The sequence below is a fragment of the Vicugna pacos genome, chromosome 14 (genome assembly GCF_048564905.1).
Source record: "Vicugna pacos chromosome 14, VicPac4, whole genome shotgun sequence".
Classification (NCBI taxonomy): domain Eukaryota; kingdom Metazoa; phylum Chordata; class Mammalia; order Artiodactyla; family Camelidae; genus Vicugna; species Vicugna pacos.
Genome location: NC_133000.1, coordinates 37,879,975 through 37,898,863, shown reverse-complemented (window position 1 = coordinate 37,898,863; position 18,889 = coordinate 37,879,975). Strand labels below are relative to the sequence as shown.

Genomic DNA, 18,889 nt, shown 5'->3' with positions numbered 1-18,889 from the left:
ACTTAAAAGCATGGGTTTATTTCTGGACTCTCTATTCTGTTGCATTGATCTATGTGTTTGTTTTTATATCAATACCATACTGTTTGAATTACTGCAGGTTTTGCAATGTAATTTGAAACCAGAGCACATAATGCGTCCAGCTTTGTTCTTCTCTTAGTGGTCTTTTGTGGTTCCATAAAACTTTTAGGATTATTTGTTGTATTTCTGTGAAAAATGGCATTGGGATTTGGATAAGAATTGCAATGAATCTGTAGAATGTCTTGGCTAGTATGGCCATTTCAACAATATTGATTCTTCCAATCCATGAGCACAAAACTTTTTTGTATTTATTTGTGTCTTCAATTTATTTCATTAATATCTTCTAGTTTTCAATATACAAATCTTTCACCTCCTTGGATAAATTTATTCCTAGGAATAAATGCAATTGTAAATGAGATTGCCTTTTGCATTTTTTTGTTTCTCTTTCTATTGGTACTGTGATAGAAATGCAATAGATTTTTTTGTATTGATTTTGCATCCTGCAACTTTATTAATTTTTCTGGTTACAAGTTTTTGTTAATAAAGTCTTTCCAATTTTAAATATATATGTCTAAATAGATAGGTAGATAGATAGATAGATAGATAAATAGATGATATAGTATCATGTCATCTGCAAACAGTGAACATTTTACTTCAAGGGTAGGCATCTTTGTCCTGCTCCTGATATTACAGGAAGTACTTTCAGATTATCCCACTGCATATGAGGTTAGCTGCAGCCTTTTCATATATGTCTCTTTTTATGTTGAGGTGTGTTCCCTCTGCACCCAAGTTGTTTTAAATTTCTATCATAAATTGATGTAGAATCTTGTCATATTATTTTTCTGCATCTACTGAGATAATCATATGATTTTATCCTTTATTTTGTCAATGAGGTGTATCACCCTGACTGATTTCCTGATGTTAAATGAACATTGCATCCCTGCAAGAAAATCTCACCTGATAATGATGTATAATCCTTTTAATGTATTGTTAGATTCAGTTTGCTAATGTTTTGTTGAGGATTTTTACATATGTATTGTTGAGGATATTGGCCTATATACTTTCTCTTGAAAATTTGGAATAATTCCCTCCTCTTTAGAGCTTTAAAATAGGATGAAACTTAAGTTGTTATCAACCTGAAATATATTGTTATAGATATGTTGTTATATGTAAGACTCACAGTAATCAAAGAGCAAAAACCTGTAGTAAATACATACAAGGGAAAGAGAAAGGAATATAAGTATACCACTAAAGGAAGTCATCAAACCACAAAGGAAGAGATCAAGAGTAGAAAGAAACCCAGTGGAATTCCCCAAAGAGCCAGAAAATAGTTAACAAAATAGCAATAAGTGTATACCTATCAATAATCAGTTTAAATTTAAATTGACTAAGTTCTCCAATCAAAAAAGATGGAGTGGCTGAATGGATTTTTACTTTAAAGTCCGATTTATGTGCTACCTTCAAGATACTCACTTTGGATGCAAGGGCACATGTAGAATGAAAGTGAAGGGATGGAAAAAGGTAATCATTTTAGTGAATGTTTAAATTCAAAATTTTTAATAAATTAATTCTGTGTGGAAAGAATCATGATAAACTACACAGGGTAAAGGGCATAGGCATTGTCAATGAAACAACCTTAAACAATTTTCATCTTCATAAAACTCAGAAAGTGTTGTGAAACGTAGAGATGTAATCTAGCAAGCATGCACAGTGGCTTGAATTTTGGCCCCAAAAGATATGCCCAAGTTCTAATCCACAATACCAGCGAAATGTAAACTTATTTAAGAAATGGGTCTTTGGATGAATTTGAGTGGAGGACTTGATATGACGACATCCTGAATTAACTGGGTTGACCTTCTTTTCAATGGCAAATGTCATTCTAAGAAAAAAGGACTCAGAAAAAAAGCAGAAAAGTCCGCATGAAAACAAAGTCAAAGCCTGCAGTGATGAAATCACAATACAGGGAAACCCTGAAGCCACCAAAAGCTGGAAGTATTCTCCCCTAGATTCCTCCAAGAGAATAATATCTTTCAGGCACTTTGATTTCCAAGTTCTGGCTTCCAAAACTGTGAGAAAATGCATTTCTGTTGCTTTTAGCCACTAAGTTTGTACATAATTTGTTATTGCAGCCTAGAAAACTCACATTGTATGAAGAATTAATGACATATTCCTTAAATGAATGAAATAAATATTTTTGAAAATTTTGATCAATGTTTGCTAGAAATAAATCAGAAGCTTTTAAAGGAAGAGGTGATAGTTTTTCCTGGGTCATGAATAGTAGTTCTGATCAAAAATAAAGGATGGGGTTGCATAGTAAATCCACTTAAAATGTTTCTCTTTTTTTATGGCAAATGAAATAGTTTAAATTGACAATTTTAAAGCTCTATTAATCTTATATTCTTCCAAGACACTAGATTCTAAAGACTTTCGAAGTGAACAAAAATTACTTGAAAGAAGAGAATTAAATTTTCATTGAAAACTGGATCTGCAATAGTTCATAGTGAGATTTTAAAATTTCACACAATATCCTGGCTTTTTTAGTTTAATAGAAATTATTTAACTATAATAATTTTTATATACATAAAGATACTAGAAATAGCATTAACCTCTCCCATTCCTTAAAATTTTATCTAAACATATTCAATCTATTTTAAAGGCTTGAATATAGATAAGCTTTCTCTATTAAAAAAGAGAAAAAATACTTTTAAGAATGGTCTGAAAGTCTTTAAAGTTTGGTCCATGAATTTTTGTTTGTTTGTTTTGATTTATTTGTTTTCTTCTTAGACTTACACTAATTGTATCAAAATATCTGGTGTATATACCTCAATCATATACCAAATTCTTGAAAATGACCCTCAAAATGTAAAGTTTAAATGGAAAATTAGGAAATAATATTAGATTGAATTTGAAGTTAATAAATAGTGACAGTATTTTCAAGGGTAGCAGAATATGTCATCACAAATATATCATTTTGGCATAAGAATTGTTTTGAGCTGAAGACAACTGAGAAGAAGCAGATATAAGGAAAACTCTTATATCTCACCTATTTGCCTAAAAGGACATACATTTACAAAAGTGTCCCTCTTCCTTTCTCTACCAGGAAGGACAAGTGTTAATCCCTGGAGACAATTTTAGACCTTTATCAATAGAAAAGGTGCTGATTTAAATCTACATAAAATCTTACTCTTATTTACTGCTTTTTCTGGTCACCTCCACACTTTTTTGCCTTTAGCTGAAGATGGCATATTAGATTGGGTTCTAAGCCATCTCTAAAAGATATTATTTTTACCAGGTATCTCTAATGTATACATGAGGTATATATATTAATGAACTTGTGTTTGTTTTTCTGCTGTTAATTTGGATTTAGAGGTTGAATATTATACTCTTAGAGCAAGATGGCAGCTAGATATGAACAGATAAAGGGGTCATGGGCTAAATGGCAGAAAACCATATAACTTATGAAAAATGAGGATCCTTGGATAGACCAAGGAAAACAAGATCCTCTGAACTGATAACCATACCTTCTGGGTTGATAAGCGTCCTGAAGGCAGAAGGGTGGGATAAGACAGGAATCCCCACCATCTGAATGTAATCTTTCAATCATTATGACCTCTGTCCCAATGTAACCTTTGCTTATGACACTCCCATTTGAATGTAGCCTTTTGTTCATTATGACCTCATCCAAATTCCGGATTGTGACTGAATAAGGACAAAAACATCCTTCCTCTCTACCTGGAAAGGTGGAGCTGGGATGAAGATCAAGAAAGACAACACCAAACCCCTCCTTGCCAATGAGTATTCTGCCCATTCCTTTTTACACCCATATAATGCACTCCAAGGAAACTCAGGGCAGCTACCCTTCTGGGTCTGCTTGCTCTTCCCTTGACTGTGTACTAGCTAACCCTTAATAAACACTTGCTTTGCTTTCTTGACCTCCTTTTCTTGTTTCTGAATTCTTTCTGTGACAAGAAAGTCTTGCCAAAATACCTCAGAAAAGTATAGGGAAAATTACTTTTCCAACTACAATTTCCACTTTGTTTACAATATTTTGATTTTGTGGCCTCCTTATTTTTATACGTAAAGATTTTAACAACCCTAGGAAAGATAAGTGAATTTATTTTAGTTGGATGACATATTTGAATGGGGATATTGGGAAATAGCAAAACATTTGGAAAATTTGTAATTATAAAAATATAAAACATAGCAAAAAATAATCTAGGAAACTGGAAAAAATGAAATGGGATAGTTAATAATGATAAACAAGATAGTCTTTAATACATTCCACTTTGCCATTTGATAAATTTATATGCAAAAGCACTAATGATGAAATCATCTATGTATGTGAATAAGGTTAATTTATGTGTTTAAGTGAAATGTTTGGACCAGCACTCAAGCCATTTTATATTTTACAGTGAAAAGTGCTTTTGGTTGCAGCTGGAAAATTAGATGTATACATGGGTAGATTGAAACTTAACCATCTTATTTCAGAATAAAATTAAATTTCAATTATTCTTATAATTTTATCTGAGATGTAAACAAAACCAAATCTGATTTTTACTGTTCCCTTTTCTATTTTTAATTCCTTATTTAGGTGACAGAGACCAACAAACTATCTAAATAATGCTCTGCTGTTAACATTTTTTAATATGCCAAATCGGTTTAATTACAGTTTCTATAAATAATCTATGCAAAATACTTCCCAGAACAGAATGTACTTTTCCTTCTGTGTGTGGCACATTTTAATACTTAAAAGCATTAGAACAGATGTTAGGTGCCTGCTAAACTTGTTTTCAGTTTTCTTTTATTTATATGTTAATGAGAATTTAATTACTTCATGAATACTTAAACAACCTGAGGGTGCCTGATATCATGAGCTTGAACATGACAAGCACCTCAAGTGACCACATGGGAAGACAAAAATTGCTTTTAGTTTACTTGACGACAGAAAGATGAATTCATTTCACCCCCTGCTATGTTTTACCTGACACACTAAACTGGAAAAGCACAGACTCAATCTTGCTTCAACACGACTGAAAGGATTTTAGCAACCCACTCAAGAGCATAAATTCTTCCTATTTGGTTTTGCTTCAATGTCTTTTAATAACTACTCTAGCTATACTCCATTTTAAAATCTTATTCCACTTGAAAGTGTTCTGTTAAAGCAAGTCACTATTTTATGTATTATTTCTGTGGCATTCTTAGCAGTACTGTGAACATTTTAAGCATTATTTAAGGCACTAAAAAATATTCTCCATTTAAGCTCAATCAAAAGGATTTATTTGGCTGAACTCCAGGAAATCTTGTAATACAGGTAATGTTTGTGAATTTTTGCTAATTATTTTTAGTACCAAAAACAGTAATTTAAAAATAATCATACTAATAACATTTTATACATTTAAATAATAATTAAATACTTCCACATAGTGATTATATATTTATTTTAAAATATGCAAATTATAATAACAAATACTATAAATAAATAATAATGTTTTCCCCAGACAGTGAAAAATATTAACCAGCTCACAAATATACATTTTATCAACTACATATATCTGAAATGCATGGGTAATTGTGAAAAGATATAAGAAGATTGTATTAGGGAAAAGAAAACACAGTATTACAAAATAGAAGAAAATAGTGGAATATTATAAAGAAAATGGCCTTTTTCAACAGCTGTGGCTTTACTGTGATTAAACTTGGTACAGTTGACCCTGAACCCTATGTATGTTTGAGTTGTTATCAGCTTTTAAAATTAAGAAATATTTTCCTAAATTTGAAGCTATTTCATGAATTCTTATTTATATTTCCTTTTCCTCATTTTTGTAAACAAAGATTATAACTTATATAAAAGATCATTTCCCTCAAATTATTTGAATATCATTTTCCAAAATACTTTCTCAGAATAAATATTATTAAAAACAAAAACAAAACACATTTTAATCCTTGGCTAAAATTAAAAACAAACAAACAAACAAAAAAACAGTCAACCAAATAACAACAGCAAAAAAGAATTGAACAGTTTGAGCTGGAATTTATCAGAGCTTTTAATAGACTACCATAAATGATGAATCCCTAAGAATTGCCTTGTTCAGAGCTTTGCTTTGATGATGGAGTGGGTTAAATCCTGGAGCATTTTCAATCCTGAGCTGATTCTATCTAGTTATTTATGTCCTGGGCTCCATATTGTCTTCAGCTGAAACCTCTGTAACACAAAAATTGTGTCATACTTAACATGTGCTGTAATGTGGCAGTGCTTATGCTCCTGGCTTGAGTCTGTAGCATTTTTTTCAAATTTATCTGAATAGAATTAGTGTCAAAAATAATATTTGAGAATAATTTATTCTACAATATTTCTTTATGTGTGAAAGTGTAAAAATGTTTACACTTCAATGTTTTATATATATGTATGTATAACAGAATAACATCATATTTATATTTTATATAATACATACAATATAATATATATATTCTGTATATATGTATAGTATGTAGATATTAATATACAAAAATTGAAAAATATGATTTAAGGCATGAAAGTGCCTGTTGTAGAATAAAATCAAGTAAAATATTATCAGTATAAGCTTTTATTCAACAATAACCTACAGAAGAAGGCTCTTAAAGAGCATTTTAACTTGTTAAAGAAAGGAAGAATAATTTATAGTTTGTTACTTGGAAAGAAGGGTCATACAAATTTCACAAAGATGAAGAAATTGTTATTGCTGATTACCAGCCATTGTTTGGGTAATTTGGATTTCATCAAGAGAAGTAGAGAGGAACAAGTGGAAATGTTAAGGACATGCCATGATCACAGTGGAAAGTTCTGTTTTCTGTGTCTCTTAAAATTCATAGGGAGATTACTCTACTGGGTATTTTGAGAGAGGAGTAAAAAGATTTCAGTTAGTAATACAATGTGCATATTTTTCTATTTTGCCAAAAATAGTTAGCTTCACTCACTGGATTTTCTAGAAATAAATTTGCTCTTGAACTTTTTTAAAGAACTTGTCATATTGTTTATCTAAATCACAGATTTTACAAATTAAATGACCACAAACTAGTAATTGTATTGACAAGATCACATACTAGAGAAAATGTAATTGAGTTTAGAAAGAGAAGCAAAACAAGACAGAAATATATTTCCCAGGGACTAAACACAAAGGGAGGGCAATTTTTATCCAGTGTTTGCTTTTGTTAAACATAGGTTTATTTTCAATTTTTTAATTATTAATTTTTAAAAGGTGAATAAATGAGCAGGCCTTGTACCACCTTACCATGGAAAAATTTGTAATGGACACTTGTAAAAATAATAAAGAATATTTTATTTAAGAGTATTGCAATAGAAGTGACAGATTGAACTAAACTCCTTTGAAACAGAGGGCGGCAGAGTTCTTCAGCACTGGGGTGAACTAGTGAAAAAGTACTGGAGAATATTATGGAGATAGTTGGTGAATGTGGTTAGTCCATCAGGTTTGCTAAATGCTGCTTATTAAAGTTAGGCTCCTATCTTCCCACAGAGGCTGTGAAATAGGGGTGATATCTTCTTTGATGATAACATTTCAAAAGGATGGCTCCTAAGTTCTTAAGAAAGATATGCATGGCTTGTCTATGATTTACATCTCAAAGAAGAGAAAGGATTTGCAGTTATAAGTTTTTAAGTAAAGCAAGATCAGAGATTCATAGTCAGGAAGAAACCTGTCTAAGGTTACTTAAGCTGAAGGAATAGTAAAACTGTCTTGGCTATTATCAATCCACCACTAAGTATCATCACATAAAACATTGCCTGGAATTAATTAGCAAAAATAATGGAACAAAAAAAATTTTTCTTTCTTTATGAACAAAATACACTTCACTTTTTTGATGGAAATTTTACTTTTTGAAAATATTAGAGGCATTTAGAAACTCTGGTACAAAGAAAATAATTATATAAATAGCCAATCACAAAGATTCAAGTAGTGGAAAAATACATATTTAAGATAAAGGATTTTCTGTCAAAAGTCAGAGCAATAGGAGTCTATTTCTCATTTACATAGGAAAAATGAAATGCTTTATGACTTAACTGTTAATCCCATCAAATTTCTTATAATAAAATTAAATTGCAGTAAACCACCTATGTATAAGTAACATGCTCTCACCTTAGGATATAAGTACTTAAACATAATTTCCTGATTATCTATAAACATATTTCTTAAATGTTTGCTTTGTATGTAGGTTCATACAGTTTGTATGCCTTTGACACTGAGGAACTCTCAGTCTAACAGATAGCTGGGGAATTGTAATTCATTATAGCTTTAAAAATGTTATAGTAATTGTATTTTAGTCAGTTCAGGGTGCTATAACAGAAGACCATAGATTTGGTGGCTTATAAACAGTATAATTTATTTTTCATAGTCTGGAGCCTGGGAAATCTAAGGTCAAGACTCCAGCAGATTCAGTGTTTGGTGAGTTCATAATCAGCCATCTTCTCACTGTGTCTTTACATGGCAAAAAAACGCAAGAGGACTCTCTGGAGTCTTTTATAAGGGCATTATTCTCATTCATGAGGACTTGACTGTCATGATCTAATTATCCCAAAGGCCCCCAACTCCAAATACCATCATATAGAGAATTAGGTTTCAATATATGAAATTTGAGGGGCACAAACATTTCTATACATTTCTGCCTCTGCCTTTCCCAAAAATTCATTTGTCTTCTACATGAAAAATACATCCAAATAACACCAAAAGACTTGTTACAGCATCAAATTTGAAGTCTAAGTCCAAAGTATTGTCTCAATATTTAAAATATAAATTGATTATATTATATTGTCACATTATTTTTTTCCAAACAACATTTCAGTGTTTGTTATATTACCTTGTAAGAACTGCAGTGGAATAAAAATGTTTGTTAAAAGAGATTACCAGAAATATCATCAAACTCCTTACTTTATTTCTCTCTCTCTTTTTTCAAATAAAAAGTGTCAAGGACATTTGTGAGTAATTATTTAAAGTTATGAGCAACAAGAGTCTTCCCAGAAACTGATACACTGAAAAAGCTAATAGATGTATGGACAAAATATTATCAAAACTGATATTCAAATTTAAATTTTGGTGAGGACAATCAGATACAATGAAATGACTATGTAACTGAGTAAAGTCATTAATAAAAAAATCATTATATACAATTTCATAAAGGCATATTCATATTACCAATTCACTCTACACTTTCAAAACAGTTACACTTAAAAGAACAATATCAATTAAATAACATACCCTTTCACCTAAAAAAATATTAAAAAAGAAAATAAACAAAACATAGTGTCAGCAGAAGGAAAAAAATTTATTAAGATCAGAGTGGAAGATTAAATAAGAATTTTCTTTAAAAATAGGAAAAAACCTTAAAATCATGAGCTGGCTTTTTGAAAGATTAAGCAAAATTAACAGATCTTTGCTAGACTCACCAAGAAGAAAAGAAGACACAAGTAAACAAAATAAGAAATTAAAGAGGATAAATTTCAACTGATACCCCAGAAACACACACACACAAAAAAATACTATGAACAATTATGGCAACAAATTGGAAAACCTAGACGAAATGGGTAAATTTCTAGAAACATGCAGTCCACTAAAATTAATCGAGAAGAAATAGATAACTTTAACAGACCGATTACTAGAAGTGAAATAGAACCCATAATTAAAAAAAAAAAAGACAAAAAAACTCCCTGCAAACAAAACTTCAGGATCAAATGGCTTCACTGAGGCATTCTACCAAAGGTACAAATAAAAAATTATACCAATCTTTCTCAAACTTTTCCAAAAGATTGATGAGGAGAAAACTCTTTCAAACTCATTGTATGATGCCAAATTACCCTGATACCAAAACTAGACAAACACATTACCAAAAAAGAAAATTACAAGCCAATATCTTTGAATTTAGATGCAAAAATGTTCAATAAAGTAGTAGCAAACTGAAATCAACAACACATAAAAAAGATCATAGGCTATGATCAAGTTAGAATCATCTCAGGGATATAAAAATGGCTCAATATATGCAAATCAATCAATGTGATACACCACATCAACAAAAGAAAGGACAAAAATCACATGATCCTCTCAATAGGTGCAGGAAAAGCATTTGATAAAATTCAACATCCATTCATGATAAAAACTCTTACAAAAGTGGGTATAGAGGGAACATATCTCAACCTAATAAAAGCTATATGTGATAAATCAACAGCCAACATAATACTCAACTGTGAAAAGTTGAAAGCCTCCCTGATAAAATGTGAAACAAAACAAGGATCCCCACTTTCACCACTGCTATTCAACATAGAATTGGAAGTCCTAGCTATAGCAATCAAACAAGAAAAAGATAAAAGGTAATCAAATTGGAAAGAAAGAGATAGAATTATCACTATATGTGTGTAACTTGATGCTATATATAGAAAACCCTGAAGATTCCACACGAAAACTACTAGAGCTGATAATGAATTCAGCAAGGTAGAAGGTTACAAGATTAACAACAAAAATCTGTTGCACTTTTACACTAAAAATAAAATTTCAAAAAAGGAAAGTAAAACAACAATGACAACAACAACCTCTTTCAAAATTGCATCAAAAAAATAATATATTTAGAAATAAACAAGACCAAGGAGATGAAACACTAATTTTCTAAGAGCAATAAAACATTGAAAAGAAAATTAAAGATGATTTAAAGAAATGAAAAGATATTCCATGCTCTAGGATTGGAAGAATTAACATTGTTAAAATGGTCATACTACACAAAGCAATCTACAGATCTAATGTGTTCCTTATCAAATTAGCAATGGCATTTTTCACAGAACTAGAGCAAATAATTCTAAAATTTACGTGGAATCACAAAAGATCCAGAATCACCAAAGCAATACATTGGGAAAAGAACAAAGCTTGAGATCTAACCCTCCCAGACTTCAGACAACATTGCAAAACTACAGTAATCAAAACAGTCTGGCATTGGCACAAAAACAGACACATGGCTCAATGTAACAGAATAAACAGCCCAGAAATAAACCTGCACACCTAAGGTCAATTAATCTGTGACAAAGGAGGCAAGTATATACAATGGAAAAAAAGACAGTCTCTTTGGCAGTTGGTATTGGGAAGGCTGGATGACCACATTGTAAAATAATAAAGTTAGAACACTTTCTCACACCATACATAAAAATAAACTCAAAATTGCTTAAACTCTAAAGATAAGACAGGGCATCATAAATCTCCTTAGACCAGAACATTCTCTGACATAAATTGTAGAAGTGTTTTCCTAGGTCAGTCCATCAAGGCACTAGAAATAAAAGCAAAAATAAACATATAGGACCTAATGAAACTTATAAACTTTTGCATGGCAAAGGAAATCATAAACAAAGCAAAAAGACACCCTATGGACTAGGTGAAAAATATTTGTAAATGATGCAACTGACAGGGGCTTAACTTCTAGAATAAAAAAAAAAGCTCATACAACACAATAACAAAAAAGACAGAAAGAAAAGAAAGACAGAAAGAAAGACAGAAAGAAAGACAGAAAGAAAGACAGAAAGAAAGAAAGAAAGAAAGAAAGAAAGAAAGAAAGAAAGAAAGAAAGAAAGAAAGAAAGAAAGAAAGAAAACAACAAAATAATCCAGTCAAGAAATGGGCAGAAGACCTAAACAGGCATTTCTCCAAGGAAGATATACAGGTAGCCAATAGGCACATGAAAAGAAGCTCAATATCTCTAATTATCAGAGAAATGCAAATCAAAACTACAGTGAGTTATCACCTCACACCAGTCAGAATGGCCATCATTAAAAATTCCACAAAGATAAATGCTGGAGAGGGTGCAGAGAAAAGGGAACCCCCGCTATACTGATGTGAGAATGTAAACTGGTGTTTCCACTATGGCAAACAGTATGGAGATTCCTTAAAAAATTAAAAATAGAGTTGCCATATCTTCTAGAAATCCCATTCCTCTGCATATATCTGGAGAAACTCCAATTCAAAAAAATACATGCACCCCAATGTTTATAGCAGCACTATTACAATAGCCAAGACATGGAAGCAACCTAAATGTCCATTGACAAATTAGATAGAGAACAAGATAAATTAGGAACTTGAGGTTAGCAGATACAAGCTACTACATACAGAATAGATAAATAACAAGGTCATACTATATAGCACAGGGAGCTTTATTCAATAGCTTTTAATAACCTACAATGAAAGAGACTATGAAAAATAATATATATTTATATGGACAACTGAACCAGCATGCTATACACCAGAAACTAACCACAACATTGTGAATCAAATATACTTCAAAAAATAAATAAACACAATACTCTATGTTTTGATGATAAGTGACCATGAAGCCTTATATTGGGATTATAATACCTGAGCACTGATGTAAAGCATCTCAATGCCTAAAGATTGCCAGGGAAAAAATCAGTCCATAATTATGTTAAAGATCTACTCAAGTCAAATTTGAATACTGACCTTTGATAATCAATATCTTATTTCTCCAGAAAATGTCAGAATTTTGTTTGGCATCAATTTGTAAAATTCTGTATACATCAATTCTGTTTCACAATTTCAAAGCCCCCCAGTTGGTTCTCTTGACTGTGACTGACAGTCTGTATCTCAACACTATTTCATCCTAATACATTTTATCACACCTATAGCCACATAAGCAAATTATCAATTAAAAATGCAAGTTATGTAGATATTTGCTCTTTGAAATGCCAAGGAGAAAAAAATTAGAAAAACAAATGTTTAAAATTTAGTAAATTAGTGAGTTATTCATTTTAAACATTTTTATTTCATTATTTTTTAAGATCTTTTTGGTTTTCCGAGGTTACTTTAGTCACTTACAGAAGATGCAAGTATGCATTTTTCTCTCCACTAGCTGCTTGAAAACAAAGGGGTTATCAAAACAGGCCAGTTGCTTTATTTTAGGTAACAAATGAAGTGTCATTTTAATATATGGTTCATGAATTCTTCTAAAGTCAATCACACTTAGATAGTTTCTAGGCTTTCAATATGTTGTCTTAGACTTACTTTTTGCTAAATAATTGAAACAAGCAGAATCGTTATCTATTTTTCCAAATCATTTATTATATCTCACAGTATAATATATTTTAAAAACATTTGTATTAGTCACGGTTTTACAATAAAACAGAACCTATAGTATATGTACGTATGTATGTGTGTGTGTATATGTATGTGTGTGTATATATATATATATATACACACACATACATATATATATATATATATAAAGAGATTTATCCAAAGACTTGGCTCACATGATTGTGGAGGATACCAAGTCCAAATTCCGCAGTATGAGACAGCAGGCTTGAGACTCAGGGGAGCAAATGATTCAGTTTTTGCCCTGCATTCATCAGAACAGGTGAAGCCTGAACAGTCTGTTGGAGAATTCCCACTTGTTCTAAGATGCTGGATACTTTGTTCTATTAAGGCCTTCAACTGATTGGATGAGGCCCACCTGTATCATGGGGCGGCAGTCTGCCTATTCAAATCCAAGTTCACTAATTTAAATGTTAATCATATAAAAAAAACCCTCCAAAATGACAAATAAACTTAACCATTAGAACAATTATCTAGGAATTTACTTATTCAAATGACATTTATTTTGTATGTTGAACCATGCTGAGTACTAAAATTTTTCAATATAATTTTTGTTAATTATCTGCATTCTTCTTATTGTACCACACTTGAAAGTATGTGAAAAATTTTTCTCTAATTTTTGAAGGTATGTTTTCTATCAAGAACTGTGAAAGTTCTGAGATTTAACTCTACTTGTAAACAAAAAAATTAGTCAGATATAAATATATTTGCATGACTTGTGTAAGATCTAGTTCTCACAGAATAATAGAAGGAGAGCCATATGACATCTGTACACACAGTGGATTGCATTACAAAAATCCCAAGAGCATAGGGAATTTCTGTCTTTATAATAGGCAGTTAACAAACCTGTCCTTTTCTCTGGAGAAAGAAAGGATCTTTTCAATTTTGGACAACACGCATGCCTGCTATTTGATATGGAGGGTAGTGCTGTATCTTTAAATGCTATGAGAAACTTGGCCTTTTCCTAAGGGAAAGAGGGAGACATAATCTCTGTTTTCCAAGGCTGTTCATTATACAAACACATTTAAAAGAATAGTTCAGTTCTTTTGTCTTCCAAAATGGAAATTGTTTGGAAGTTATCACTTCTATCATCACAAGAAAGTAGATGAGCAAACTAAAAATTCAACAACTCTTTTTTTTTAACCCATCAGAGAACTGATATACCAGGGCAAAACTATACCTTAAAAACTGTGATATGGAGAATCACACTTAGCAAGGAGGAGCCACTGGAGCCAGAAACTGGTAGGAAAACCTACACTGTAACTGATGAACTATTGGAGGCTGTTGTGAACTAGTTTGAGAGTCAAAAACTCCTGAAGGTCCAGTTTTAGGTGGGCTAACACACATTCATGAGTTTACCCCAGGAACTCTAACAGATTCTCATGGTAAAGATCAGAGAAAAATTCCATCATGCATCAGTAGGTATAGGGAAAAAGTAACATTTTGAAATAAACCCAATGACTTTTGTCCACCAGCCCTCAGAATCTTTTTACCCAACTAAAATGGAGGAAGATAAATACCCAAGTTCAGCCTGCTCTAGCCTTCTTCTCTCACCTATGAACAAAAATAAAAGCTGAGCAATACTTGTAAAGGTTACATCCCAAAGTCACAGGCCTACTACAAAAACTAAGAATTAATAATAGGATTATAGAATGCTTCCCCTCCCCCACATTTTAATACCACATCAGTAAGACTTCTGCATAATAACTACAACTAATAGAACTGCAAGTTTCCCACTCTAAGAAAAAGCTTCTAGGAAAGATCAAAGACAGCAAGAGAGACAAAAACAAGAACACTGGGGAAAACTGAGGCCTCAGACACCTACAACTATAACAAAGAGTAAACATATTGTAACTGCTATCAAAATAAACAATCTCTCATAAGAAAGGCTTATTTATCTCAGTTTCTGTTACTCAACACATCATGTCTGTTTTCAACAAAATAATTACAAAGCATGTGATAAGACAAGAAAAACAAACCTGTTTAAAGAGACAAAGCAAGAAAATCAAACTCAAATGACAGATTTTGGAATTATCAGACCAGAAACTTAAAATAGCTACAAAAAATACTAAGAGCACTAATGAAAAAGTGGACACCATGAAAGAACTGATATGTAGCAACAAGAAGACTGAAACTTTAAGAAAGAATCAAAAGAGAATGCTAGAAATCAAAAATACAATAACAGAAATTAAAAATGATTTTGCTAAGATCACATAAGAGTAGAAATAATATTTGAAGTAATAATGGCTAAGTACTTTCCAAAACATAACAGACACCATACCATATATCCATAAAGTTCAGTGAAGGCCAAGGTTAAATATATAAAAATCTACACCTATATAATATTTAAATTGCAGAAACCAAAGACAAAGAGAAAATCTAGAAGGAAACCAGAGGGAAGATACACCTTATCTATAGAGAATAAGATATAGATTACATTTAATTTCTTATCAAAAATTTTAAAAAATGTGGCAATTTAGAGGAACAACATTGGGAGACTGACCCACCCAACTTCAAGGCTTGCTACACAGCTCCTGTAACCAAGACAGTATGGCATTGGTGAAAGAATAGATAAGTAGATCAATAGAATAAAACAAAGCAGCGAGGAATGGATTCATACAAGTATAGTTAACTAAATTTTGACAAAAATGCAAAGACAATATAGAGGAGAAAAAAATAGTCTTCACAATGAATGGTACTGGAATAATTGGACATCTACATCTATGTGCAAAAAAAAAATCTAAGTATAGACTATACATCTTCACAAACATTATCTCAAAAGGGACCTAGGCTTAAATGTAAAACACAAAACTATATAACTTCTACTAGATAATATAGCAGAAAATCTATGTGGGTTTGGCAATGCAATTTTACAAACAACACTGAAAGTACAATCTATAAAAGAGAAAATTGATAAATTGGGTTTTATCAAAATATGCAACTTCTGCTCTGCAAATCACACTGAAAAGATTAAATGACAAGCCACAGGCTGGTAGGAAGTATTTGCAAAACACATGACTGATAAAGGATTTGTATTCAAGATATACTAAACAATACTTAAAATTCAACAATAAGAATCTCAAAAATCTAATTTAAAAATGGACAAAGAATCTGAACAGACACTTCTCCAAAGAAGATATACAGATGGCAAAATAACATATGAAGATTCATTATATCATATGTAATTAGGGGATTTTAAATTAGAACAAAAATTAGAGATGATGTACCTATTAGAATGGCTAACATCAAATGCTTTCAAGAATGTGGAGGAGTAGACCTTGTTCTTTGCTGGTAGGAATGTGGTGGTACAGTCATTTAGGAAGGCATTTTGGAAGTTTCTTACATAGCTAATCATAGTCTCACCATGTAATCCAGCAACCATTTACCTTGGAATTTACTGAGGTAAAATGGAAACTTTCATCTATACAAAAAATTGCATTCAAATGTTTGTAGCTGCTTTCTCCATAATTATCCTTCATAAGGTGAATGGATAAAAAAATATTCCCATGTAATAAAATTTTACTCATCTATAAAAATAAATGAGCTATCAGGCCACAAAAAGACACAGAAGCAACTTAAATGCATATTTGAGTGAAATAAATTGGTCTTAAAAGGCTATTCTGGGCTGTTTTAATTCACAACACTTCTGACAACAAATGTGTGGGGTTTTTTTCCCAATCAACTAATTCTCTAACTTTCCAAACACATAGAAGCTATTCTACAATTCAATTCAATTCTACACTAATTACCTGGAATTAGCATAATAGTGGTCCCATTTCAGAAGTCAGTTGAAAGATCCAGGTTGCTACATGAACTTCTAACCAACCATCTATAAATTCAGATAGTTCCCACAGCTCCCCATGCATATTCAATAATTTGCTGAATGGCTCACAAAACTATTACTGGTTTATTATAAAGAATACAAATTCAGGAACAGCAAAATTGAAGATATGCATAGGTCAAGGTATGGGGGAAGGGAAATGAATCTTCCATGTCATTTTTGGCCATGCCACTCTTTCAGAACTTTAATATGTTCAGCAACCCAGAACCTCTCCAAATACCATCCTTCAAGAGTTTTACAGAGGTTTCACTAAATATGCCTTATTGATTAAATCACTGTCAATTGATGATGGAACTTAATCTCAAGCTCCCCTTAAAAATTTCAACACTCTAATCACCTGGTTGGTTCCTCTGACAGCCAGCCCCAATCATGAAACTATGTAGGGGTCCACCAAAAGTTACCTCTTAACAAAGACTCAGGTATGATTGAAGGAGGCTCATTATGAATAACAAAAGATACTCCTATAATTCCTATCACTGAGGAAATTCTAATGTTTTAGAAGCTCTGTGTCAATATTTCTGACAAAGATTAAATATGTATGTATTAATATCATTGTTGAATATTGTACAATTCTATCTATATGAAAGTTAAAGGGCAAACAATAGAGAAAGGAAAAGATCAGTGGTTGCCATGGGTTTGGGCAAGAGAGGAAGAAATGAATAGGTAGAACACAGATTTTTAGGGAATGAAACTACTCTGCATGATACTCTAATGGTGGATACATAATATTATGCATTTGTCAAAACCCACAGAAATGTGCAATACAAAAATTGATCCCTAATGTAAACTATGGACTTAAGTTAATAATAATGTACCAATGTTGGTACATTAGTAACAGAGGAAATTGTGATTGGGAAGAAGTGGAGGTATATGGTAGATGTGTATTAGCTGCTCTATTTCTATAGGCCTAAAATAGCTCTAAAAATTAAGTCTATTATTTTTTAAAAAATAAAAAAGAATAGTACAAATATTCTTACATAGTCCAAAAAACAGGGCAGTGAGTGCCTCTCTCATATAATGTGCAGAAACATAAATGACCCATGCAGAATAGTGTCTCATCATTTGGGATGACAAAGGACATCCAAAATTTACTTTGCATATCCCAGGTGAGTATTTAGGTGAGATAAGCAATTATATTCCACATTAATTGCAACAGACCTTTCCTAACATGTCTGTGTAAATGCTAATTGTGAGAGAAACGCTAAAATTATGAAATTTATTAAAAAATCTAAGTCTATTAAAATTTTCCAAATTTCACACTCCAAATACAGGTTGGTGATGGAGCTCGCTTTTACAAGGATAAATCTGTGTATGGCCTATGTGAGTAGGAATAAGGTTTATTCATGGAAGAATGCTTTCCAGTTCTACCAAGAATTACTCAGTATGCCAGATATTCTATAATAAGTAAAAATGGCTAATATTGCTAGGGTTAAATGATACCATCAGTTAAGGAACAATGGAAAGTAATATGGTTTGAGAAAAGATTATATATGGGTAATAAACATCAACATTTACTTTTCCTGATATGAAATGTATGACAATGTGGACTGTGGCACGCTTTGCAGAAACCGTCAAGCTTGCATTAGCTATACTTTCATTTCTATTTGCTCATGTAGTGTGTCTCTTAGATTCCTTAAATTTTCGTGATAAAATCACATCTATCCATTAATCTTTTTCACTTGCTTCTCTTGAGAATGCCTTGACACAGCATTAGCTAGGTAAAGGGGAAAAAAAATTGCTCTCAGACTTATCTCAATAGAATTGACACACATTTTTTTTTCTCCCTTGCTGCTACTTGACAGTCCGTATCAATTCCTTTTTATTTTTCTTGGCCTACTGGAAAAAAAAAATCACTTCTATGGAAATGCCAGCGAACTTCTAAAACACAGCTAACTAGTAACCTAGG

General features: G+C 31.8%; 1 long non-coding RNA gene across 2 annotated transcripts in view; it reads right to left on the bottom strand.

Annotated features, from left to right (window-relative positions):
• The window catches only part of LOC140685468 (uncharacterized), a 38,517-nt gene extending 34,900 nt beyond the window's left edge, over nt 1-3,617 (bottom strand). For both annotated transcript variants that reach the window (XR_012058703.1, XR_012058704.1), the window contains exon 1: nt 3,540-3,617. This is a non-coding gene — a long non-coding RNA (uncharacterized lncRNA). The remainder of the gene's footprint in view (nt 1-3,539) is intronic.
• Nucleotides 3,618-18,889: the final 15,272 nt, after the last annotated feature.